This window comes from Lithobates pipiens, unplaced genomic scaffold (genome assembly GCF_037356315.1).
Source record: "Lithobates pipiens isolate NorthernLeopardFrog02 unplaced genomic scaffold, aLitPip1_a1.2 Scaffold_18, whole genome shotgun sequence".
Lineage (NCBI taxonomy): Eukaryota > Metazoa > Chordata > Amphibia > Anura > Ranidae > Lithobates > Lithobates pipiens.
Genome location: NW_027507758.1, coordinates 417,121,171 through 417,146,081, shown reverse-complemented (window position 1 = coordinate 417,146,081; position 24,911 = coordinate 417,121,171). Strand labels below are relative to the sequence as shown.

The 24,911-nt window shown below is 43.1% G+C and overlaps 1 protein-coding gene and 1 long non-coding RNA gene across 2 annotated transcripts in view; one reads left to right on the top strand and one right to left on the bottom strand.

The window, feature by feature from the left end:
- Positions 1-24,911, top strand: part of PRKCI (protein kinase C iota) — a 163,021-nt gene that overhangs the window by 11,044 nt on the left and 127,066 nt on the right. The gene's annotated exons all lie outside the window — the stretch shown is intronic.
- On the bottom strand, positions 16,278-18,390 carry LOC143990189 (uncharacterized). Its single transcript, XR_013277205.1, has 2 exons — positions 18,142-18,390; positions 16,278-16,552 (listed from the first exon to the last, which is right to left on the bottom strand). It is a non-coding gene; the product is annotated as an uncharacterized LOC143990189 (long non-coding RNA).

The window sequence follows — 24,911 nt, the reverse complement described above, 5'->3', positions numbered from 1 at the left end:
ACCTGTCTGATGTTCTAACTTTTTTTATCTCCAAATTAGAAAAATTAGAAAAAATTAGGAAAAAATTAGAAAAAAAAGTTTTGTATTGCCCCCTTTTAAAAGCAATGCACTGCAGTTGACAGGTGGCTGGGGGGCAATGTGTCCTCCTTGATGCCTGTATTAACCTTTGAAAACTTGCAGCACCATGTTGTGACCTCCATGCATTCTCTTGAAATGGCCATATTTAGTGGCAATACTGCCTGCTGACATGGGGTATCATTTTTGCAGTGGTTGCATAAAAATGCATTTCAAGTAGAAATCTCATTATTTGCTATGTGGTTGGTTCACATCTTTGTGCTGCAATGAATGTAGGACAGTGTGGATCTAGCCTGGGGCCTGGTATCTATAGCATCCAGTTAGATTCCTATCTTTTGCTATGACTGCCCAGCCATGTTTCACATGCGTCACAAATTTTGTCCAATATTACTGGTTTTCATTCAGGAGGGTACAATATGACATTGCCTGTTTCTCAGAGAGCTCTGTACCTGTAAAAGAAAATTACATTCACCCTATACAGATTTTCAGTGCTGGCTGTGGTGCATTGAAGATGATAGTCAGCTTCTGTACAAGTTATATCACCACCCTGGACTCAGTTTGATGCTGAATGCTAGGCTTCACTTTATACCTGTTCCTGGAGGAGAAAGAACAAAAACGTATTACTTTTTGCAAGTATATAGCACACGTGGCTCTGTGCACTCCTGCTGTGATGTGATTTGAGATGGTGCTGTACGTGACCTTTACTAGCCCAACCACGGCAGAGCTGAATGCATAGATCTTACTGGATAATTGGAGAAGGGCATGGTGTTAGGGATGCAGAGCTTAGCTAAATGTTACTTGGCCTACTTGGCTTGTTTAGCATTTCTGATGGTACCCAGCATGAACGGAAGGTGCTCTCTTCAGATTAGTCAGTGTGCTTCTCTCATCTTTTGCGCTGTGGTTCGTCGGTTGCAATCTGCCTCAAATCGCGCAAGGTGCATATACAGTATGTATTTCTGGCTTTATTAACATTTTCAGTGGTTGAAAAGCTGTCGCTGTTTTCCCATCAAACCAGCATCCCTTTGTCAGGTTGACCTGTGTGAACTGTGTTGAAGGTTGAGACTGGTGGGTCTTGTTGTTCAGGCTCCTACCCATATTCTGCATGTCAACAAGTGGGAGTCTTTACATTGTTCTGTCTTTTACAAATGTTAACATGCAGTGCAGCACCTTATTAGTCATAGTCGGTATTTTAAAGCCCTACTCCAGCCAACTAAAGAACAACCTTTATCACATTTTTATTTCAGTCTCTGCACTGGAAGGAGTTCCTGGCATTTCCTATTTTGATGACATGTGAAAGTACGGTTTTCATTGTAGATCCGTGTCCAGGTGACCCCAGCTTTCTAACTTCTTATCCCCTGGTGTTTCTATGATGGAAATTGAGGGGAAATCTTTGCAGGCAAGTTACAGACAGCAGTAAAACACCTTACAGAAATTGTAAAGCCAAGTTCTTACTAAAAAAAAGGTATTGGTTGGAGTTGGGCTTTAAGGGCCCATTCACTTCTGGTGCGTTTGGACTGCCCTGGGCAGCCTTGCAATGTATGCAGTACTTTTCTGGGCACAACATGATGTGACGCAGTCCATTGCATCACACTGTACTGAAGACAACAGAATTTAATGAACTGTCAGTTCGTGACACTGTAATGTGCTGCTTACAGCACTTGGACCTGCTGTCTTCACATCAGAAGCTGCTGGGGTGAATGGGCTTTAACAGTTCTTTTAACAATTTAGATTGTCACCTAAGAAAAAAATTGGTTGTGTTTTTTGTCTAAGATTTTGCTTGTATTTCCAATTTAATACCCCTGAAAGCATTCTTAAATGAATGCTTTCATAGGGTATTTAAATTGGAAATACAAGCAAAATCTTAGCTAAAAAAAAACACAACCAATTTTTTGGTTGTACTCCGAGTAGCTTAAAAATGATCCCTTGTAGTGGGGCTGCAAGGGTTAATTGCTTATTTAGTCTAGGGGAGAGTAAAAGTGCTTTTACGTTCCTCATCCTCTGTTCGCATGGCAGACAGCACTCTTAGGCCGCGTACACACGCGGGGACTGTTCGCTCAACTTTGTCCGCTGAACAGTGTTTCGGCGGACAGTCCGCTCGTGTGTGGGCTTCAGCGGACAGTCTGACGAACAAAGTTTTTCGGAAATTCCAAAAAACTGTCCGCTGAAACTTGGTTTGAGTGGACAGTCCACCCGTGTGTAGGCTTGTTCGTCAAACTAAGTCTCGCGCATGCTCAGAAAGAATTTACACGCCGAAGGTTGCATTGCAGTGTATAGGACGTCGTTTTCTAGTCCCGTCATACGTGCCGTTCACGTCATCGCGCACGGTTTCAGCGGACTGTTCGTTCGTCGTGTGTGGGCAAGTCCGTCCATGCTAATTTTGAGCGGACTGTCCGCTGAAACTGTTTGACGAACAAAGTTGAGCGAACAGTCCCCGCGTGTGTACGCGGCCTTACAGGAGTGGACTGTCCTTTTTGCCGTCATCACATCCAGTGTTAGGCTATGGACCATTTATTGGTCATCTTGACATCAGGACCTTCTTTTTATTTTTATTTTTTTTATTTTTTTAAAAGGTTAACAAGTTAGTCATTGAACCATTCCAAAGAAATTGACACAAACCTGTCAAGGTATTAATTACTAGACCAGTATTGTCACTTTAGTACATAAGCAAAACAGTCTGACCATAAATGGCAGAGTACAAACACACCACATTGAATCTGTTGCTAAACAAAAGCATAAGACCACTACCTATACAAGACTCTATCCAGAATTGAATCCGCCGACGATAGCCCCCGGGGTGTCAAGCCAAGGTGTCCACACTGCCTGGTATTTACTGGAATTTATGTGGGTGACATCAGGACCTTTAGACTGTCGGAGCATAGAAGAGAAGATGATGTGGTAACGATTGGGTGAGAAAATCTACTTTTAACAAGTCTCCTAGATGTAAATGAGCAATTAACCCATGCAGTGCGGGCTCAGCCCCACAGCAAGGGATCATTTTCAAGTTTCTTGGAGTTGGGCTTTAAGCGGAATGCGTTTGATGATGAGGCTCTTTAGGGCTTGTAACTTCGCATTATAAATATTTGCCTGCTTTTAGGTTATTTTGCCTAAAAGATTACTGTATTCTTTTATCTGTTTAGGGGACTTGTGCTGAAATTTGTTAAAGGAGACATTTTGAAAGACTAAAAAAAATTCATACCTCCTTGTTGGTCTGATGCCACATCTGTCTGATCTAAGCTGATTTACTGATCACTCATTTAGTCTGCTCTTAGCAAAGAGTGGCGACTTTTAGTCACCGGCTCTCTGCTCTGCACCTCCAGCACTCACTGATGCTCTGGGTTGGAGAGGGGGTGAGCGCAGCTACCTTTAGCTCTCAGACATGCGCTCAGAGACGAAACCAACTGTCAGGCATCTGGGTGGATCCCGATGATACAGGATGGGGATCCTTCAAGAGCCTGGAGCGGCTCTGTGATTCTGGGTCACAGGAGAGCACAAGTAAGTAGACCCACTAGAGAAGCATGGCTGGAAAAGCTTTGGCCATACTTCTCATTAAAGTTGGTTGCCTAAAGCTGGGCATAGATGGAAGGAAATTCAGCCAGTTCAGCAGGGACTGTCTGAATTTGACTCAGTGTGTGGTCATCCCTGCTTGGCAGAAGTCAATCATTTCATCGACTTCTGTATTCGGGACAAGCTGGAAAACTTTTGTTGATTGGTGGCCGTAGCCCCTGTTCAGTGTATTTTGACGACGGAGAGTACTACTATCAGCATAAAATGTTCTGGTGGTAGGAGAGGGAGATTAAAAAAAACTTTCTTTGGCCAGCTAAAATGCAACAGAAGAGTAAGGGCTAGTTTTACAATTTACTTCAAAACAAGGCTTCAGACACGCTTTGTTAAAGCTCTCTGAACGCCAGTCAAAGCTCCTGTCATTAAATTAAATGGTTAGCTTACAGTCCTGTTTACATTTTGCTTGGTGCTTCGTGGGGCTTCAAGCGAGCTTTGCCATAGACTTCTATGGAGGCTTTGAAGCATGACTGAAACTACATGAGGTATCATTTTTGAAGGGAAGCCGAAGCAAAAGCAGGTGTAAACAGAACTGTAAGCTAACCTTCTTTTTATTTTTTTGTGACAGGAGCTTTGACTGGCATTCAGAGAGATTTAACAAAGCGTGTCCGAAGCCTTGTTGAAGCCGAAGCAAGTGTAAATGAGCCCTAAGAAGCTCAACTTGAGTGAGAACTGTGGTAGTGAGATCTCACTACTGGAGATTTCAAGAGTGAAAAATCCAGGGAGTGACTTGGCCTCCAACAATATTTGAAAGGGATGTTGGCATGTGCCCTTGATCTGTTTAATTTGTAATTGAATGTTGGATTTTTTAGCAAATGCAGGGAAAATACTTTTCTCCATGATTTAGTGGGTGCAATATTAAGGCACCCATAGGCAAGAGACATCAATCCAGCTGTTTTCATATGAATTGGAGGTGACAATAACTTGGCTGTAAAAACTTGAATGACAACACTTGGTTGGAACAACTGACCAGGCAGGTTAGAATGTTGCTGATATAAACTGCCAGCTCCTGGTCCCCCTTTACTTTGTATGGGGCAAATCTGCGAGCTTGGGTGAGCGTTCAAGTTTGCTTCCTACCCTGCAGTTATTTCCTTGTGGCATTCAGGTTGTACTTGATTACCATTCAGTCTATGCATTTTTTTATTTGTTTTTGTATTGGTAATTGTGACAAGGAACTGTCTTTCTCCCACATCCTGCTAGACTGTGTTGTGGAGGGGGTTGGAGGAACTAAGCAGTGTTTTTTAGATGATTTTCCTAACCCCCCCTTCAGTCAGTCTGCAGCACTGTGGTGCCATTTAAGCAAGCTACAGCAACAGCAAAGGTGCTGTTATATCAGTTTAGACAGAAGAACATTGTCACCCTCTTAAAGTGCCCATCTAATGGTTCCACTGGCAGGATCAACAAACATTCATAAAATGTTCAGGGGAAATGCTTATAAAAGCCAAGAGTCCTGTCTTTCCGTATAGGCAGCTTACATCACTTATGAAATGTTATAATTTGACCACTTTAAGTCTTGTACAGCCAGATGTTGTAAGTGTGGCAGTGGTGGGCAGCTACTTTGAATTAAAATGGAGCTGGGAAACTGCAGCACCTATCTTTTTAGGGGTTAAAACTCTTGGCAATAAATGTAATACAATTTCCATATCATAATCTTGAAACGTGTTGGATAAGCAAGTGAATGGTGTATTTTATTGCACAGGAACATTGTTATGTGTGTTTGCTCATTATGTGCTGAATTTCCTGTTTAATCTGCACAGCTGGATACCGAAAGTCTGAAAGTCCTCTTTCGCACGACTCTTCCAAATCAGGTCCACTTGTCAGTTTTTCAGGTTGACCTGATGGGACAGTCCATTCACCCCTATGGACCCTCCTGTAGTCTGTTTTGCACCCCCCTACCTCTGATCCAGTCTGCTAAAAACAAATGCAAGGGGATCAGATGGGAGGGTGGTTGGGTGTGAACTATAGAGCAGACCAGCTCTGTCTGTGTCCGCTCGGCATAATCTGAGTAGACACGGACCTGTCATCCGCTTGCTCTCCTCTGATCAGGAGAGGATTGGCAGGGAGATCCCCTGCTGAGAAAAACGGAAGGCTCCCGTGTGAAAGGGGCCTTATGCTGGCAATAGACGGTTTGAATCTTGTTCGATTTAGCAGGAACCAACTGAGATTCGAACAATGTATGGGTAGGCTGAATGTACCAAGTTGATCGATCAAGTTGGGTACAGCCAGCCTTCTGTATTTTATTTGTGATTATTGCTAGCAGCTGGTATAGACACCACAATAATCGCTGTCTTCTTCTGGCGGGGATGGCTTCCATCCACCTGTGGTTGCAGGAAATAAATACTCTGTGTATGCCTTGCCTTAGTCCAGGGGTGCCCAACCAGTGGCCCGCGGAGCCCTCTGATGTGGCCCGCGACCTCCTTCTGTGGGATGGCGGATTGGCAAGCCCACATCATGGGTTGCAGACCTGCCATCACAGAGCATCTGTGTTGTTAATGAAGCCGGCAAAGCAAGCAGCTGTGGAGCAGAGCTGTATAAGCTGACGCTTCCTGTATGGCGCCATCTCCTGTCACAGGCGGGGTGATACCAAAAGCACTCTGCTGGGGACAGCAACAGCAGGCTATATTTGAATGGAAGACAATTAAAGGTCAGTTTATTACTAAAATTGCAGTTTATATATGGGCATATCTGCGTGGTGGTTACTGGGCTGCTTTCAAACTGATCCGCAGGTGCAGTGCACCTTCAGGTTACCTGCGCTGAGGCATAGACTTCTGTTATTACCTGCGGGTTTGGTGAGCTTTCAGAAATTGCACCACACCTGCAGGATATAATAGAAGTCTAGGGCAAAGTGTAGCTAACCCACAGGAAAGACACAGATGCACTGCGCTGCATTAGTGTGAAAGGCCCCTTTCACACAATCGGTACAACTCAATTGGACCCTCCATTCACCTCTATGAAACGGCAGATGTAAACAGATTTATGTCCTTTTTATACCCGCCTACCTCCAATCTGATTCGCTAAAAAAACAAAAAAAGCAAAAGGGGATCAATCCCCTTCCGTCACGGTGGATCGGAGGACCCATAGAGTAGAGTGGGCTGTGTCTGCTCTGCACGGACCTATCATCCGCCTGCTCTGCTCATTGTGGCCCGCGACCGGTTACAAAGTCGCTTAAGTGGCCCTTGCCCTTCAAAAGGTTGGGCACCCCTGCCTTAGTCATTGCTCTTGTAATTGTGATTCTATTTGTTTTATGATTTAACTTTATGGAATGCTGCATACTTGTTGTTGGATTAGTCCTATTACAAAATGGTAATATATTGCCATTTACTGGCTGTATTTGTCTCTTTTGTTTTTTTTACCACTTCAGCCCCGGAAGAATTTACCCCCTTCCTGACCAGAGCACTTTTTGCGATTTGGCACTGTCGCTTTAACTGACAATTGCGCGGACTAACAAAATTGACGTCCTATTTTCCCACAAATAGAGCTTTCTATTGGTGGTGTTTGATCACCCCTGCAGTTTTTATTTTTTGCGCTATAAACAAAAAAATAGCAACAATTCTGAAAAAAACACGTTATTTTCTACTGCTATAATAAATATCCCCCAAAAATATATAAAAAAAATTTTTCCCCTCAGTTTAGGCCAATATGTATTCTTCTACATATTTTTGGTAAAAAAAATCGCAGTAAGCGATTGATTGGTTTGCGCAAAAGTTACAGTGTTTACAAAATAGGGGATAGTTTTTATGGCATTTTTTTTTAAATGGCGTAGATCAGCGATTTTTATCATGACTGCAACATTATGGCAGACAAATCGGACATTTCTGACACATTTTTGGGACCATTGCCATTTATATAGCAATCAGTGCTATACAAATGCACTGATTCCTGTGTAAATGACACTGCCAGTGAAGGGGATAACCAGGAGGTGGCAGTGTGGGAGTTAAGGTGTCCTAGGGGCGTGTTTCTAACTGTGGGGGCGTGGCTGTTATGCGCATCACTGATCTCTGCTCCAATACCAGGGAGCAGAGATCAGTGTCACTTGTTGCTAGGCAGAACAGGGAGATTCTTGTTTACTATAGCATTTCCCCGTTCTTCCTCTCCGTGAGGTGATCGCGGGTATCCCCGCGACGATCAAGGACCAAGCCTCTTTTTAAGATTTGTTGTTTACAAGTTAAAAACAGTTTTTTTTTGCTAGGAAGTATCTTAGAACCCCCAAACATTATACATTTTTTTTTTTAGACCACCCTAGAGAATAAAATGGCGGTCATTGCAATACTTTTGCTCACACCGTATTTGCACAGCGGTCTTACAAGCGCATTTTTTGGGGAAAAAATACATTTGGCCACAAACGTTTACCCTTAAAAATCTCCATGGGCGATGTTTAATTTAAAATTCTACAGGTTGCATGTTTTGAGTTACAGAGAAGGTCTAGGGCTAGAATTATTACTCTCGTTCTACCGATCACCATTTTCATATGCGGGCGCTACTCACGTAGGCTTTCGCTTTTGCACACGAGCTTGGTGGGACGATGCTCGTTTAAAAATTTCTTTATTTTTTCTTATTTTACATTTTTTTTATTTTTACACGGTTCTTTAAAAATAAATAAATAAATTGTCACTTTTATTCCTATTACAAGGAATGTAAACATCCCTTGTAATAGAAAAAAAAGCATGACAGGACCTCTTAAATATGAGATCTGGGGTCAAAAAGACCTCAGATCTCATATTTACACTAAGATGCAAAAAAAAAATAAAAAAAAAATAAAAAAATAAAAAGAAGCCCTTTAACCACTTCAATACAAGACATTTATACACCCTTCCTTCCCAGACCAATTTTTAGCTTTCAGCGCTCTCACACTTTGAATGCCAATTACTCAGTCATGCAACACTGTACCCAGACAAAATTTTTATCATTTTTTTCATACAAATAGAGCTTTCTTTTGGTGGTATTTAATCACCACTGGGTTTTTTATTTTTTTGCGACATAAGTGAAAAAAGAATGAACAAAAAACACTCTATGATAAAATTTTGCAAATAAGTAATTTTTTTTAATAAATTTGGGCCAAAATTTATACGGCTACATCTCTTTGGTAAAAATAACCCAAATTAGTGGATATTATTTAGTCTCTGTGAAAATTAGAGAGTCTACAAGCTATGGTGCAAATCATTGAAAATTGATCACACCTGATGCACCGACGGCCTATCTCATTTCTTGAGGCCCTGAAATGTCAGGAAAGTACAAATACCCCCCAAATGACCCCTTTTTGAAAAGTAGACAGTCCAATGTATTTAGCAAGAGGCATGGTGGGTTTTTTGTTGTAATTTTTTTCCCACAGTTCTTGGGAAAATGAAGAATTTTATTTCTTTTTTTTCACTAAATTGTCATAAGTTATTTCTCACACACAGCATATGCATACTTCCAATTACACCCCAAAATAGATTCTGCTACTCCTCCCGCGTATGGCGATACTACATGTGTGTGACTTTTACACAGCCTGGCCACACACAGAGGTCCAACATGCAGGGAGCACCGTCAGGGGTTCTAGGAGCATAAAAATACACCTCTAATTTCCTAACCACCTATTACATTTACGAAAGCCCTGGAGCCCCAGGACAGTGGTATTACCCACAAACTGACCCCATTTTGGAAAGCAGACAGCCCAATGTCTATTCTCTGAGGCTTAACGAGTCTTTTGAGTGGTTCATTTTGCTCCAAAAGTCTTCGGAAAACGTTTATATTTATAAGATATTTCTAACTCAAAGCATGTATATAGCAAAAATGACACCTCAAAATACATTCTGCTACTCCTCCTGAGTATGTGTATGAGACTTTTACACAGACTGGCCACATACAGAGGCCCAACATGCAGGGAGCACCATCAGATGTTCTAGGAGCATAAATTATACCTCTAATTTCCTAACGACCTATTACACTTTTGAAGGCCCTGAAGCATCAGGACAGTGGAATTGCCCACAAAATGACCCCATTTTGGAAAGCAGACACCCCAACGTCTATTCTATGAGGCATAATGAGTCTTTTTGAACGGTTCATTTTTTTTACACAAGTCGACAGAAAACATGATGTAAGATATTTCTAACACAATACATGTATATAGCAAAAATTACACCCCAAAACACATTCTGCTGCTCCTCCTGAGTATGACGATACCACATGTGTGAGACTTTTACACAGCCAGTCCACATACAGAGGCCCAACGTTGAAGTAGTACATTCAGGTGTTCTAGGAGCATAAATCACACATCTCCTTTCATTCCTACCTATTACACTTTTGAAAGTCCTTGAGCACCAGGACAGTGGAATTACCCACAAAATGACCCCATTTTGGAAAGCAAACAACCCAACGTATAATTTATGAGGCATGGGCTGCAGGTAGGTACTCTGGTACTCTGTTGGGCTGGAAACAAGCACTCGGGTACTCTGATGGCCTGGTAACAGGTGTACTCTGGCCTGGCGACAGGTACTCGGGTACTCTGAGGGCCTGGCGACAGGTACTCGGGTGGACTGTGACGGGTACCGGGGTACTCGGATGGGCTGGGACAGGTACTCGGGTACTCGGGTGGGCTGGGACAGGTACTCTTTATAGGGGGGGGCAATCGGTGTATTTTGGTGTGTACTGTAAGAGTTAACGACACGTTACTGCAATCTCCTCCTCACACGCGATCGATGTGTGAGGAGGAGAACCCGGTAACATCTCGTTACCGCAGTTTGTTTACATTCTGTGACCGGCTGTGATTGGACAAAGCCGGTCACATGGTAAACGGCAATTTCATTGGCTCTTTACTGCAATCGGGGGTGGGCTGTGTCAGGGTGACAAGCCACATCCCCGATCGCCGCTCTGTGCGTGTCCTAGGGGCATGTACGAGCGCCGTGCACGTGGGCAGTGCATGCGATTGAACACAGTCAGTCACATGGTAAAGAGCCATTTGTTGTTGGCTTTTTACCCGGATCAGGGATGGGCTGTGTCCGAGGGACACACCTCACCCACGATCACCGCTCTGAGGGCCCCCGGGGGCCCACAGGAGTGGCGAGATACTGAGGACGTCATATGACCATAGCGCGGTATTGAAGTGGTTAAGCGCTATGGGCGGAAGTGACGTTTTGACATCACTTCCAGCCTGCAGTGTTAGGAGACGGGTGGTATATTCCTCTTCAAAGTTAGGCCGCATATTGCCATGTGGCGGCCTGGACTGTCTACTTTAAAAAAGAAAAAGGGGGGTAAATTGCAGGGTATTTCTACTATGCTGGCATTTTAGGGCCTTAAGAAATGAGATGGTCAGTCTGTCAGTACATCAGGATTGATGAATTTTCTGATATATACCATAGTTTGTGGACTCTGTACTCCTATAACTTTCCAACAGACAAAATAATATACACTGATTTCAGTTATTTTCACAAAAGAAATGTAACAATACATTTTGGGCTAAATTTATGAAGAACAATTATTTTATTTGCAAAATTTTAGAAAATAAAAATTTTTTTCCCCCTTAAATTGTTAGAAATGTTTTTGTTTTTCATTTATTTATCAAAAAAATAATTAAAAACCTAGTGGTGATTAAATGCCACCAAAAGAAAACTTTTTGTGTGAACAAAATGATAAACATTTAGTACAGTGTTGCAATTGTCATTCAAAGTGTGCCAGCACTGAAAAGTGTCCTGGACAGGAAGGGGTTAAAAGTGCTCGGTATTTAAGTGGTTAAAATAATGTTGCCATTACTGACCTGAATATAAAATGTGAGTGTAAGATAGATGGATCTAACACTGCTCAGTCACTTGAAAATGATTTATCTCCAGACAGATTTATTTTTATGTAAAGTAATCGGTTATACTGTCTACCATCCCACCAGCTTGCACAAGTTTTGGCAGACCGCTAAATACATATAAATGAACAATTTATCCTACGTAAGGATTTGTATTCCGTCTTATGACTTATGTTTGCCAAGCTGTAGAGTCCGACAGTCTATAACCCTATTTTGTGGCTTAGCTGTGTGCACCTTCCTTCCTCAACTTCTTCCAGTTTGTTATTTTGTCAGTCAATTGGCAGTTATTGTTTATTGTTCAGTAAATGGACAGGTGACACAGGAAGCGGTAAGTCTGAAATAGGAAATGGTAATCACACCCTTTTGTTTCTGCAGTAAATCACAAGGTTTGCTGAACAGGATTATAACTGCTTTGGCAGGGAAAGCATTGTTCTATACAATATGTATTTGTTTGCTAATAGTTATTCTTCGGGCCTCATTCACACCTGTGTATGGGGCCAACTCTGATGTTCTGTGGGACACTCTAAGAAGCGTTTCCTGTGACCAGCAGCTGTTTACATGTAACCTAACATGTAGCCATTACCTGTGGATGATTGGGCCTGGATGCAGACTTTCTGTCCAGGCTTATCGTCCACATGTAATCGTTGCATGTTCAGTTACATACAAACAGCCCTGGCAACTGGTGACAGGAAATTCTGCTGCGTTTCCCACAGGAAATCATAGTTGGCCCTAAATTTGTGTGATTGAGGCTCCAAGGAACTTTCTGAAGGTTTCCAACCCAGTTGATGGCTGATCTGGTTTCCTCTGACAATCGACCCCAACTTAATCCAAAGCGGCATAAAATGTTATATATGCTGAGATAGGCTTCAAAATGTTAAAGCAGAACTCCACCCAAAAGGGGAAGTTTTACTTTAAGTACTCCACCCATTACCCTGCCACGTTTGGCATGTCATTTTTTGGGGGGAGCGGGTACATAGTTTTGACAGGTACCAACTTCTGCTCGGATCGGAAGTTCTGTTCTCTCCCTCCCGCTACAGGACCCAGAAGACTGCCAGACCATTTAGGAGGCTCAGCGCGACTCGCGCACGTGGTGGGGAAGTCGCAAGCTATCACAGCCTGTTGCCCACAATTGAGATGCTGGCATCTGGGAGAGAAGAGGAGAAGAGACGGCTCGAGTGAGCACATCGCTGGATCGTGGGACAGGTGAGCAACAATGAGACACAGAAGCCAGTGCATTAAAGTGTAAAGCCTGGTACCCACTATGAAGAACTTGGGAGGAGCTGCTGTATTCACTATGCAATATTAGTACAGCGATCTCCCTTGCTGAGCTCTTGTGTTCTGATAGGGGATGTCCCCCTGGCAGAACACACCGCCCAGCGCTCTCAAACTTTGGGTCATGGCCCGACAGAAGCCAGCCACCGTACACACAGGCCGAAAGTTTGTCTGATAATTGGCCTGTGTGTATGGCCCTTAAAGCGGACGTAAAGTCTGCTGTGTTTATTTTATTTATTTTTCAAGGCCCCCCAGATGGGTTGTGCCATAATGTACTAGTTTGCACAGCATATTAATACATTATATAGCAGACTTCTCTGTCATATGGTGTCCTTTCAGCACAGCCCTGGGACCGATCCAGCGGGCCCCCGGCAGTTCCATCTTCACCTGATCTAACTTCTGGGTCCTGTTCCTTTTGGCCACTTGTTAGGCCAGGCCACTATTACGGCACTTTAAAGTGGCATGGATTGGGGTCATAAATGTTCACTGAGCGACACCTGCGCGGCTCAGTGAAAATGACAGCTGACAGGCAGAAGGATGCATTTATGCCAGAAGAGACCAATAGGGACTCTTCTGTCCTTAATATCCTGCCTGTCAGCCATTTGAAGAAAAAACAAGTTTACTTCCTCTTTAAGGCTACATTCACAGTGGCAATTTAGGCCGGTGGGTAATGTGGCAGTCTGAATCTTCTGATTTCTGCTGTGGCTATGAATGGCTAGGTGCCTATTTCCATACAATAACAGGTTGCCGGCAGCCACAACTATTCATGGCTCTTCCACACAGCCAGCGATTATCACCAGATATGACTGCTGGAGGCAGTTAACAGCTGCAGCAGGAAGCAGAAGATTGAGATTGCTATGATTCGCATTGGCCTAAATCAGTGGGAGCCTTCCCTGCCATCAGCATACACCAATCAGTGTTGATGACTATAGCCGGCTGCGCTGATCGCTCAAGAAAAACTCAACATGCTGGTTGTACATAAGTTGATCAATTTGACTTGTGTACAACCAACCTGCCCATAAATGAATCAGAAATCGCCTGGTCCCTGTTGAACCTGCCAAATTTTTAGGTGAACAGGTAAACCTGTGTGTATTTTATTTTTTATAACCTGGACAAAACAGGTTTACTTTAATTTTATACTTCCTTTTTTTTTTTCCACAAAAAGTTTTTATTGTGACATTTTCATAGGTGTTACAGAAAGCACAATAACAAAGTGTAAACAAATATACTTGGTTTCAAGGAAATATCAGTGTTCAATCATAGAAAAAACAAACCAATAGTCAGTGCCCAATAACCTTACACCATAATAGGTCTAGACAGAAAATTTCTAAAGGTTCCCTGAAAAAGTTGTCAGGGCATAATTAAGTGGAGTAGGAATGCAGCCGTGTGTTATAAACCTATTGCTTTTAAGGGATCGGGCCAGGGTAAAAAAGTATAAGGTAGTATATAGTTGTACTATAAGTCGTGTAAAGAAGATGGGTATATAATCGATGGAGGAGAAAGAGAGAGAAAAGCACCGAGTAAGGGGGGGGGAGAGAGAAAGCAAAAGAGGAGGACAAAAAACAAAAAAGGGGGGGGGAGTGTGGGGGTGGGCTCCCAGGGGGCAGGGGGTTGCATGAGGAGGGGTGGGGGAACCACCAGCTACCCTCCCCAGCTGCCCCCGGGCATTGCACGGGATATATTGGGTCTATTGCTCCCTTGGGCCTGACGTATCCAAGGGGCCTAAACCCATCTTGCTCAGGTCAAGCAGTCTCCTGCAATAGTTCTTGGTATCGTTGTGAATTCTGGTATTCATACCAGGGTGCCCATGTAGTTGTAAAGTGTGATATTCTATCCTGTGTGGTGTGGATCATCTCCATCGCTGCTATATGGTTGGTTCAGATTGCCCATTCCTTCATTTAAGGGGGTGGTTTAGACCTCCAATGGACTGGCAGGCATAGCCTGGCTGAATTAATCATATGCATGGCCACTGACTTGTAATACCTTTTGTGGGAAATTTTGGAATGATGTAGGAGGTATTGTGCTGGTGTGAACTGTGTGAATATGGTTGAATCAGTGGGCAAGTCCACCATATGTGGAGAAGGGTACCTGGGCTCTGTTCACACCTCCAACATTGATCTGAAACCATTGGAATGAATTTGTGGAGTATGGCCGGGGTTCTATACCACTTTGTTATAAGCTTATACCTGTTTTCCTGCTTATACTTCCTTTTTATTCTACCTCTACTGCGTTCATCCACGGAGTGTGGAAGGCAAGACCTGTGGAAGCTGTCACTGGAATAATAGTTTACATAGGGTTATGGACTCCGTGTGACAGCAGTACCATATGGAGTATCACATGATCTCCTCCATATCCATAAGTACCAGTTAATTTGGCACCTTGCACTGGACAAAGTGGCAGCGGTAGAGTGATGGAAGAGGGGTAGTGGGCATTGAACAAACATGGTGCATTGCGCTGTATGGTCAAAGCACAGGTTTGCATTCTAGAAAGTTATTTGCTGTCTATTTTCTGATCTTTGCAGTTTTACCATCAGTTTGTGTACCCTGTCTTTTATTATCAAGTGCCAATATATGGGAAACAGATTTTCCCTGAAGTCTATTTTTTTATTTTTTATTAGAAGTCTGTGCTTCTGACCAAACCAATTACAGATTATTCCAGTCCACCATTACTGGGCTCAAAGTAACTAAAAATCAGGGACATGCCTAGAGAAAGTCAGTGTTGTCTGAGCTCTAGGCTGCTGCAAACTCTTTGCAAACTGCTTTCTCATAGTACTTCTGTTTAAAGAACTGTATGTACACAGGCATCCTCAATGTGAACCCTCTACATGTCTTTGTAAGCTGGTTTAATATGTGGACTTTCTGACCCTGTTCCCTTCAATTACTCACTCTTGATTGAACTTAGCTGTTTGTGCTCTCATTACCGCTGTGATCTGCCTTCCAGTACCTTTTCAAAGACCAAACGCAGGAATCCAAGGTAAATAAAGGCTGCCCATTGTTTTGCATGAATGCTTATTCTGCAGTGAACCTGAGAAATCACAAGCTGTACAGGAAACTATATCATGACCTCTCTATTTTAGTTCAACTCTGTAAAGGGTACTTAAAGGACTACTAAACTCTGTTTATAAAAAAAAAAAAAAAAAAAAAAAAAAGATAAAAGATTTAAGTATGTATGCTTAAAATGGTACTAAAGGCACAAGGTTATTTATTTTATTTTTTTATCTTAATGCATTCTATGCATAAGATTAAAAAAAAACCTGTGTGCAGCAGTCCCTCTCAGCCCCCCTAATACTTACCTGATCCTCATATTGTACCAGCGATGTTGCATGAGAGCCTCAGCTGTGCGGGACTCTCCCTCCTGATTGGCTGAGACACAGCAGCGGGCGCTATTGACTCCCGCTGCCCTCAAATCAAAGTCGGTGAGCCAAGGAGGAGAGAGAGGGGGCGGGGCTGAGCCACAGCTCCCTGTCTGAATGAACACACACAGAGCAGAGGCTCGGCTCCGGTGCCCCCATAGCAAGTTGCTTGCTGTGGGGGCCATTCAGCAGGAGGGACAAACAGAAAGGTGTTCCTCTTGTGGGACTTAAAATGGGGGAAAAAGCTACTTAAGGTATTAATGCGTATGTGTTTTATTTAAACAAACCGAGTAAGAAAAAGTTCTTTGAGTGATACAGATATGAAGCGTACATGAACATAGATATACAAAGAACCACGTTTTTTTTGTACAGGATGCAGCATACATGAAAAAATGCAATACAATATGAATCAATCATATACTCCGCTAAACATGTGAAATACATGTAAGGGAAATATCCGACGCGTTTCGAGTAATCACTCTTCTTCAGGGGTACTGATTGGAAACAGCACGATACAAGTGTGTCTGCAAATGAGGGAATACATCATGAGCAAGTCAGTGAAGAAAAAATGTACAATGCATTCATAGAAAATGAGATTACGTCATCTGTTACTATATATATTCGCCCATCACCTCTGGCATCCCAGTAATCATTTGTGCAGCCTTCCCAGAAGAGTTGGAGGTGTTATAGCTGCAAAGAGTGGGCCAACTTAATATTGAACCTTATGGGATGCCATTAAATTTGATGTGCATGTAAAGGCAGGTGTCCCAATACTTTTGGTAATATCGTGTATATGGGATCTGGGAAAGACATTGATGCAGCTATATTGAGACTGGGTTCTCTTCTTTGCTCACAAATCTTCATCTAGCACATATCAGGAAACAAGTTCTAAATTGCTGAATGGGTACCTACCCTCCTACATCTTTTCTGTGAATTCGCTGCTGTTGTGAGATGTCAGCTGAAGGATGATACCCTGTTACACATATTCTGGACTTGCCCTCTTATACGTCCAATTTGAGGAAAATTTCAATTCTAATCGCTAACTGACATTTCCTAAGAAGCCTGCCTGAAAGTGTCTTTTACTTCTGACCCCACTTTTCAGACATAGATGTAAGAAATCTCTCCCGATCCACCGCTTCAATGCCGCACAAGTATGGACAGAGTTTGAAATTGCAACATCACCATGCATGCGCAAACGCCATGTGGATTCTGGGGATTGTAATCTATGTTGGCGTTTTTTCTGAGTTTTTTTTTTTTTTAACTGCTTTTAACAAACCTTGCTATAAGAGTTTCACTCTATGCAAGCTTGGTGCTCCTTTTTCTCTTTGAGTGTTAACTGGTTGCCAATGCGATTTTCAGACAAGTGTGGGCTGTGCTTCTGAGTATATCGGTTTTGGACTGGCAGTTACAGAGTGTGTTTGGCTTCTCGAGATTGAGAGTCGCACTATTTCTGGTAAATTCATATGCTGGATGTGGCTTGGTGTATGGAGCACTGGGTGTCCACTCTTCATGTCTGAAGAGCACATATCGTGGGAAGAGGATTTTGCACTTGTGCATTCTTTGAAATAAGCCACCTACTGATGCATGGACTTTTTTTATATTTTTCATGAATGCATGGACTCTTTTTGATGATGATGCATGTTATCGTGCTATATTGTATTGCACTGTATTTGCACATTTCACTTTGTTAGTGTGGCACGATATTATTATGTTATGTGCTGGTGTATAGGTTTTTGTTTTTTGTGACCTCTTGCACAGTGATATTTTTTTTTTGTTAGCACAAGTATGTATCCCACAATGGTGGAGATGTACTGATCCTCTGATGGTTTGGACAGTGAATATCTGTGGTGAATGACATGGAAAGCCTGACTGCTGCTTTGCAACCCAAGGAGGAACGCTTCCGAAAGACCCGGTACTACCGCGTTTCCTCGAAAATAAGCCCGGGTCTTCTATTAATTTTGTCAGCCAAGAACACGCTAGGGCTTATTTTTGGAGTAGGGCTCGTTATGCAAAGTGCTATCTTCCCAGTGGTTGCAAAATGACAGAATCCACTCTATCACGTGGTCACATAATTTAAAAGGTGTGCATTTCTGCAATGCAACAGTGCAAATACCTTCATCCATAGCCTGCCTGAGCTATCTTCCACCGCTCCGAGCACTGTAGAGGGAGGGGGGGCGAGATCCCCCGCTGACACCCTCTTCAATGGCCCGCCTGAGCTGTCTTCCACGGCTACGATTAGTGCAGGGGGGGGCGAGATCACCCGCTGCAGACACCCAGGAGAAGAGGAGATCAGCTGAGCCCTGATCGGTGCTTCCATGGCCGCCCGAGCTTTCACCCCCCCCCCCCCCTGAGCAATGCAGGGAGGGGGGCTGATATTCCCTGCTGAAAGAAGAGCAGATCAGCCAATGACAGCTGATCACATGATCTAAACAAGCCGGTAATTGGCTTTTTTTTCCCCCCTCCTGTTGACAGCTTGAGGAGGAAAAAAAAGCAGATTACTGGCTTGTGTAAACGGGACATAGGTGGCACTGGCTCTCCTCGTGCATGACCAATCGGTGCCCATAAGTACTGATAAGCAGTGCCCACCAGTGCTGCCAAATCGGTGCTACCTACCAGTGACACCTATCAGTGCAGCCTCATCAATGTCTCCTGATCAGTGTAGCCTCATCAGCGCACATCAATGAAGGAGAAAAAATTACCTGTTTGCAGAAATTTATAACAAACAATGAAAACTGTTTAGTAAAAAATAAAAACCGCAGTAGTGATAAAATACCACCAAAAGAAAACTGTGTGTGGTAAATGTCATTTAGGTACAGTGCAGCATGACTGCGCAATTGTCATGCAAAAAGTGACAGCTCTGAAATCAGAAAATTGAGCTGGGCAGGAAGGAGGTTTATGTGCCCAGTAAGCAAGTGGCTAATATTGTTGTTGCCCTTTTAAACATCTCCCGCTCCCCCCCCCCTTTTTTCTCTTTCTTTTTCTGTCCCTTCAGTCTTTCTTTTATGGATCTTCTCTCCACTAGACTTTTCTAATTTTCACCAACTGTATCTTTCTACTTGTCTCCTAGCATATTTTTCTACATTAAAAAAAAAATAAAGTCCTTTTGGCGTCTCTATACCATGAAATGTTAGTTGACATCGGTTTGGTACATAACCGCCTGGTGTTCTGACAAAATGACAAACCCAGCAGCGAACATCTTTTTACACCCACCTCTTGCATTTCACACTTATTTTTAACAGTAATCTGAGTTTATATAGTGAAATACAGTATTTGCAAGTATGTGACACTGTTAGATGTTGAATTTTGAAAGTAGCAGCAGTCCTGCAGATCTGACAGGTTGGTTAATCTGACATAACACCGCTGGTTTTAAAATTCAACATGAAAATAGTGTTTGTAAATACTGTCTTTCACTATATAAGCTCAGTATAGTGTTAAAAATAAGCGTTAAAGCGGGAGTCCACCGGGACTCCGCGTTTTTTTTTTTACAAATACTGCAGCTGCTGACTTTTAAAATAGTGACACTTACCTGTCCAGCGCGCCCGCGATGTCTGCACCCGAAGCCGATCTCTTGATCGTCTCTCGAGTGCTGCCGCCGCCATCTTTGGTATGGGAATCAGGAAATGGAGCCTTTCGGCTTCATTTCCCGGTTCCCTACTGCGCATGCGCGAGTCGCGATGTGCAATAAGGACGGTCCCCGCTGCCTCTGGGATCTGTGTGTTTCCCAGCAGGCAGTGGGGCACTTGCGGAAAGGGGCGGGCACTTGCGGAAAGGGGCGTAATCTACGCCCCTTTCCGCAGAGAGCTATCCCGGAAGTGGGTGCAGATACCTGTACTGTACAGGTATCTGCACCCCCCTCTCCCCTGAAAGGTGCCAATTGTGGCGCCGGAGAGGGGGAGGGTTCCGATGAGCGGAAGGTCCACTTTAGGGTGGACCTCCGCTTTAAATGCAAGAGTTGGGTGGGTGGAAAAAGATGTCCGCTGCTTCCCTCTGACTGCAGGTTTAGTATGGCCGAGTGCAGGGTGTAGCAAGATGGCCGTAAAAGAATTTGACATGCAGTGTCCCGACATCAGCGATGACGTGCTGTGCATGCGTGGATGATGTGCGCATGCGCAGTGTGTGTGCTTTTCAGCAACAGCCGACCACAAGTCGCAGGAAGTGACGTGGTTCAATAGTCTGCCGGGTTTGTCATTTTGTCAGAAAAGCCGCACATTTAGATTTAGCTTGGAATCAGTCTGCAGTCTATCTTCTTACTTTTTGTCGTTTTGAATGTATTTGCCATTTGGGTATTTTCTTGAGAAGTAGATGGAGAGGCAGACTACAGTGCCGATGGGAATTCATGTTTTGTATCACTTTGTTTTCATAAACTTTATTTGGAGGTTTCCTGTCAATTTATTAAACTTGTTGGTCTGTCATGGTATTTGTACATTGCTAAAAGGCTCAAATAAAACCTCATAATGAAAATGTAAATATAGGGATATACTGTATTTTTTATTTATATAGCTCAAACTGAAATTTGCCTAACAGGAAAATGAGTCTTAGGCCCCTTTCATGCGGGTGCACCGGTCAGGTCCGCCTGTCGGTGTTTTAGGCAGATCTGAACAGATGCTCCATGCAGGTCTATGGAGCGATGGATGTCAACGGTGTCCACTGGCATCCAATCCGCTAAAATCAGACATATGTTGATACGTTCACCATCAGTCCTGGCAGGTCGGATCGGATGAGATCTGATGAAAACGGACATGCTCCCTGTTTTCGTCCGATCTCTCCATAGGAATCAGCGGTTCTCAACAGGCCCCTCCCCACTCAGTGAGCAGAGACGGACCGTCGTCTTCTGGCTCAGTGGAGATCAACGGGAACATCTCCCACTGAGTTGGTGGACTCTGCTGAGTGGATCCTCCTCGTGTAGAGGGGGCCTTAGGTGGCACTCATCCCTTATGGCATGGCTACATGTGAGATTTCAGTTAGAATGAGCCTGTAAGACGGGAGTTTGTGTTTTTCACTTGAGGTAACCTATAGTCGTAGAGAGAATGAGAACACCATTTTATTTGCACTTTATCTTGCTTTGTGTAAGGTGAGAGCCATTGTTGGTATTTCTCTATTTGTATGCTGTGATTGGCATATTTCTATATTGTGAAATAGCCAACTAAACTAGCAGTAGTATCTATAGTGTGTGATTGTTTTATGATCTCACTCTAGCTTTGTCTTGCCTCTATGGTTCCTTTGGCATGTGGGCTGGTGGGTTAGGTCACCGTACCTGTAGGAGGAAATGACTGTAGACTTTCACATGCTTATTTGTCCCGTCACAGAGGCGTCACATTTCATAGTTTCTTTGTGTATCAGTCGGCCAAATTAATAATAATGGAATCCCAATCTAGCTGAGATGCCTGAATGTATTCTGTATGCCAGGGATATGCAATTAGCGGACCTCCAGCTGTTGCAGAACTACAAGTCCCATGAGGCATAGCAAGACTGACAGCCACAAGCCTGACACCCAGAGGCATGATGGGACTTGTAGTTTTGCAACAGCTGGAGGTCCACTAATTGCATATCCCTGCTGTATGCAATGATATTCACATAGCCCAGGTTGAGGTGAAACCTACGAGATATACCACAGATACATTTAGTATCATTAACTTATATTAGGTGGTTCTGTGTGCATGGATGGGTGCCATTAAAATGACAAATAAAATGTGATCAGTAGTGAATCTGTGTCTTGTAAATTTCTGTTTAGATATGCCATGCAGTTTTAAAAAAAAATAATCTAAATTCCTTGAGGAAGAACTGTATACCTTGTCATCTTTGGAATGCAGATTGATCCTTGGTCTGCCTTTTATATTGCCCTCTGCTAATCTCATGCACAGCAGGACTTGAGACTGGGAGAGGAGGAGGCAGAACAAAAGGCTATCTGGGCTTTACTTGCTTACACTAATAAGGCCTCACGCACAAAGGACATTTTTGGACGTTTTTTCCAGCAGCTCTTTTTGATTTCAGACGTTTTTGTTTTTTCTACAGTCAATAAACCCTCCATCTAACATCCCAAAACGCTGATAAATGCTCAAAAACCGTGCCTCACCAGCGGTTTTTAAAATTTTTTTGATTCTTTGAAGAAAAAAGAAAATGTATTAAAAAAAAAAAAACTACCTATTGCAAAAACGTTAAAAAGCTACTGGAGTTTTTATAACGTTATTTTAACGCCCAGTGTGCATCAGGCCTATAGCTGTTTTTTTCGATTAGCCAAATTTTTTGGGGACTTGTAAGTGTTTAGGCCTAATGCACACTGCTGCTGTTAAACTCTCGTTTTTGTGAGTTTAGGCTTGTTTTTTTTTATGCCCTTAAACACCCCTTTGTTATTCTAGAAGTCAGTGCCGCATGGATGTTTTTAGCAGTTTAGTACCAGTAGCAGGGGAGTTTAGAGGGCGCCCTAAAATTGCATTCTGGAGAGGCAATTTTGACCACTAGGAACGCTGTTAAATGCGCCTAAACGATATCCGCATTTAGCACTTCAGTGTTTATTTCAATGACCAGAATAAGTTTCAATTCTGGCAAATGAAATAAACCCCCAAACTTTGTTCAGCTCACCTGAGCGGTTTTGAAAACAAAATGCAGCTTGGGTGAGTGTATAACGCAAATTTTCTCCTATCCGGATAAAGCGCTTACAAGAAACCAGTGTGCATGAGGCGTTGGGTTATACTTTCTGCTTGGATATCACTTGACTTGTGATACGTGTGGTGCATTATCCTATATGTTCTGTTATTTTTATATATTAAGGTTGTTCTTCCCCTCAATGAAGATAAACTTGAAACACATTAGGCTACTTACATTCATTACAGACTATTGTGTTCCCGTAATATATATCTACACACCGCTGTTAAAATGTCAGGTTTCTGTGATGTAAAAAAAAATGAGACAAAGATAAATCATTTCAGAACTTTGTTCCACATTTAACTACTTCAGCCCCAGGAAGAATTTATCCCCTTCCTCACCAGGCCATTTTTTGCGATACGGCACTACGTCGCTTTAACTGACAATCGTGCGGTTGTGCGACGCTGTACCCAAACAAAATTGATGTCCTTTTTCCCAAAAATAGAGCTTTCTTTTGGTGGTATTTGACCACTTCTGCGGTTTTTATTTTTTGCATTATAAACAAAAGAATAGTGACAATTTTGAAAAAAAAAACACTATCTTTTACTTTTTGCTATAATATCCCAAATTTTAAAAAAAATATTGCAATAAGCTTTCATTTATTGGTTTGCGCAAAAGTTGTAGAGTCTACAAAATAAGGGCTAGATTTATGGCACTTTTATTTATTTATTTTTTACTAGTAATGGTGGCAATCTGCGATTTTTAGCGGCACTGCGTTATTGTGGTGAACAAATCAGACACTTTTGACACATTTTTAGGACCAGTGACATTTATACAGCGATCAGTGCTATAAAAATGCACTGATTACTGTATAAATGTCACTGGCAGGGAAGGGGTTAACACTATGTGACGATCAAGGGGTTTACTGTGTTCCCTAGGTGTGTTCTAACTGTGGGGGAGGGGGGTGGGACTGACTATGGGAGGAGACCGATCGGCGTTCAAACTTAGTGTGAACGCACGATCTGTCCCCTCTACCCTGACAGAACCGGGATTTGGGTGTTTACACACACACACATCCCGGCTTTTGCTCGGTCACTCGCATCAGCTCTGTGGAAGCGCTACGGGCGTATAACTGCGGTGGCTGGTCGGGAACTGGTTAATGTGACCTATATACTGTACAACTCAATTGAAAAACAAACACATCTTTTAGGGGGGGGGGAGGGAGGAAGTTAAAATGAAAAACTAAAATAATGTGGTCGTGTATAAGTGTGCACGCCCTCTTATAACTGGGGATGTAGCTGTGTTCAGATTAAAGCAATCACATTCAAACTCATGTTAAATAGGAGTCAGTACACAGCTGCCATCATATAAAGTGCCTTTGATTAATCCCAAATAAAGTTCAGCTGTTCTAGTAGGTCTTTCCTAACATTATCTTATTTGCATTCTACAGCAAAAGCCATGGTCAGCAGAGAGCTTCCAAAGCATCAGAGGGATCTCATTGTGAAAAGATATCACTCAGGAGAATTTCCAAGGCATTAGATATACCATGAAACACAGTAAAGATAGTCGTCATCAAGTCGAGGGGCCAAATTTCATTGTGGAAGGGTCTTAAAGGGGCAATAAATACCAGAAGTGAGTTCTGTGAAGTTTAGGGAGTCCCTATGTACGGAGTGCGGGGCTCAGGGGTGCCCTATGTACGGAGTGCGGGGCTCAGGGGTGCCCTATGTACGGAGTGCGGGGCTCAGGGGTGCCCTATGTACGGAGTGCGGGGCTCAGGGGTGCCCTATGTACGGAGTGCGGGGCTCAGGGGTGCCCTATGTACGGAGTGCGGGGCTCAGGGGTGCCCTATGTACCAAGTGCAGGGTTCAGCTGTCTTTCGTAGGCTGTACTCATTTCACTTTCACCCTTCTTGGCTCTGACCTCTGCACCACTCTCCCCCATGCCTTGCCTCTGCACACATCTCCCTCTATAGCCCTCCTCTTTCTTTCTTCTTTATTTGTTTACAGGTGAAAGTGGGGAGCGGAGGGTAAAAGCCGTAGGTAGCGGAACAGACATTACAGTTGTGGTATACAGTATATCATGCCATGTACCATTCCCTCCACTGGTGTTCTGCAAATCCTACACAAACGTTGTTCAGAAAGATAGAAGTACTGCTAATTAAATTACTCCTCTGTGCGTTAAAATGTATCCAAAATGTATACACTGCTGATATATGTACAGCATTTGTGTAAGGGCAGTTTGTTTTACAAGGCCCTGTTGCCCTTAAGGTCCTTTTTTTTTGTCAGAACATTCAAAAGAAGG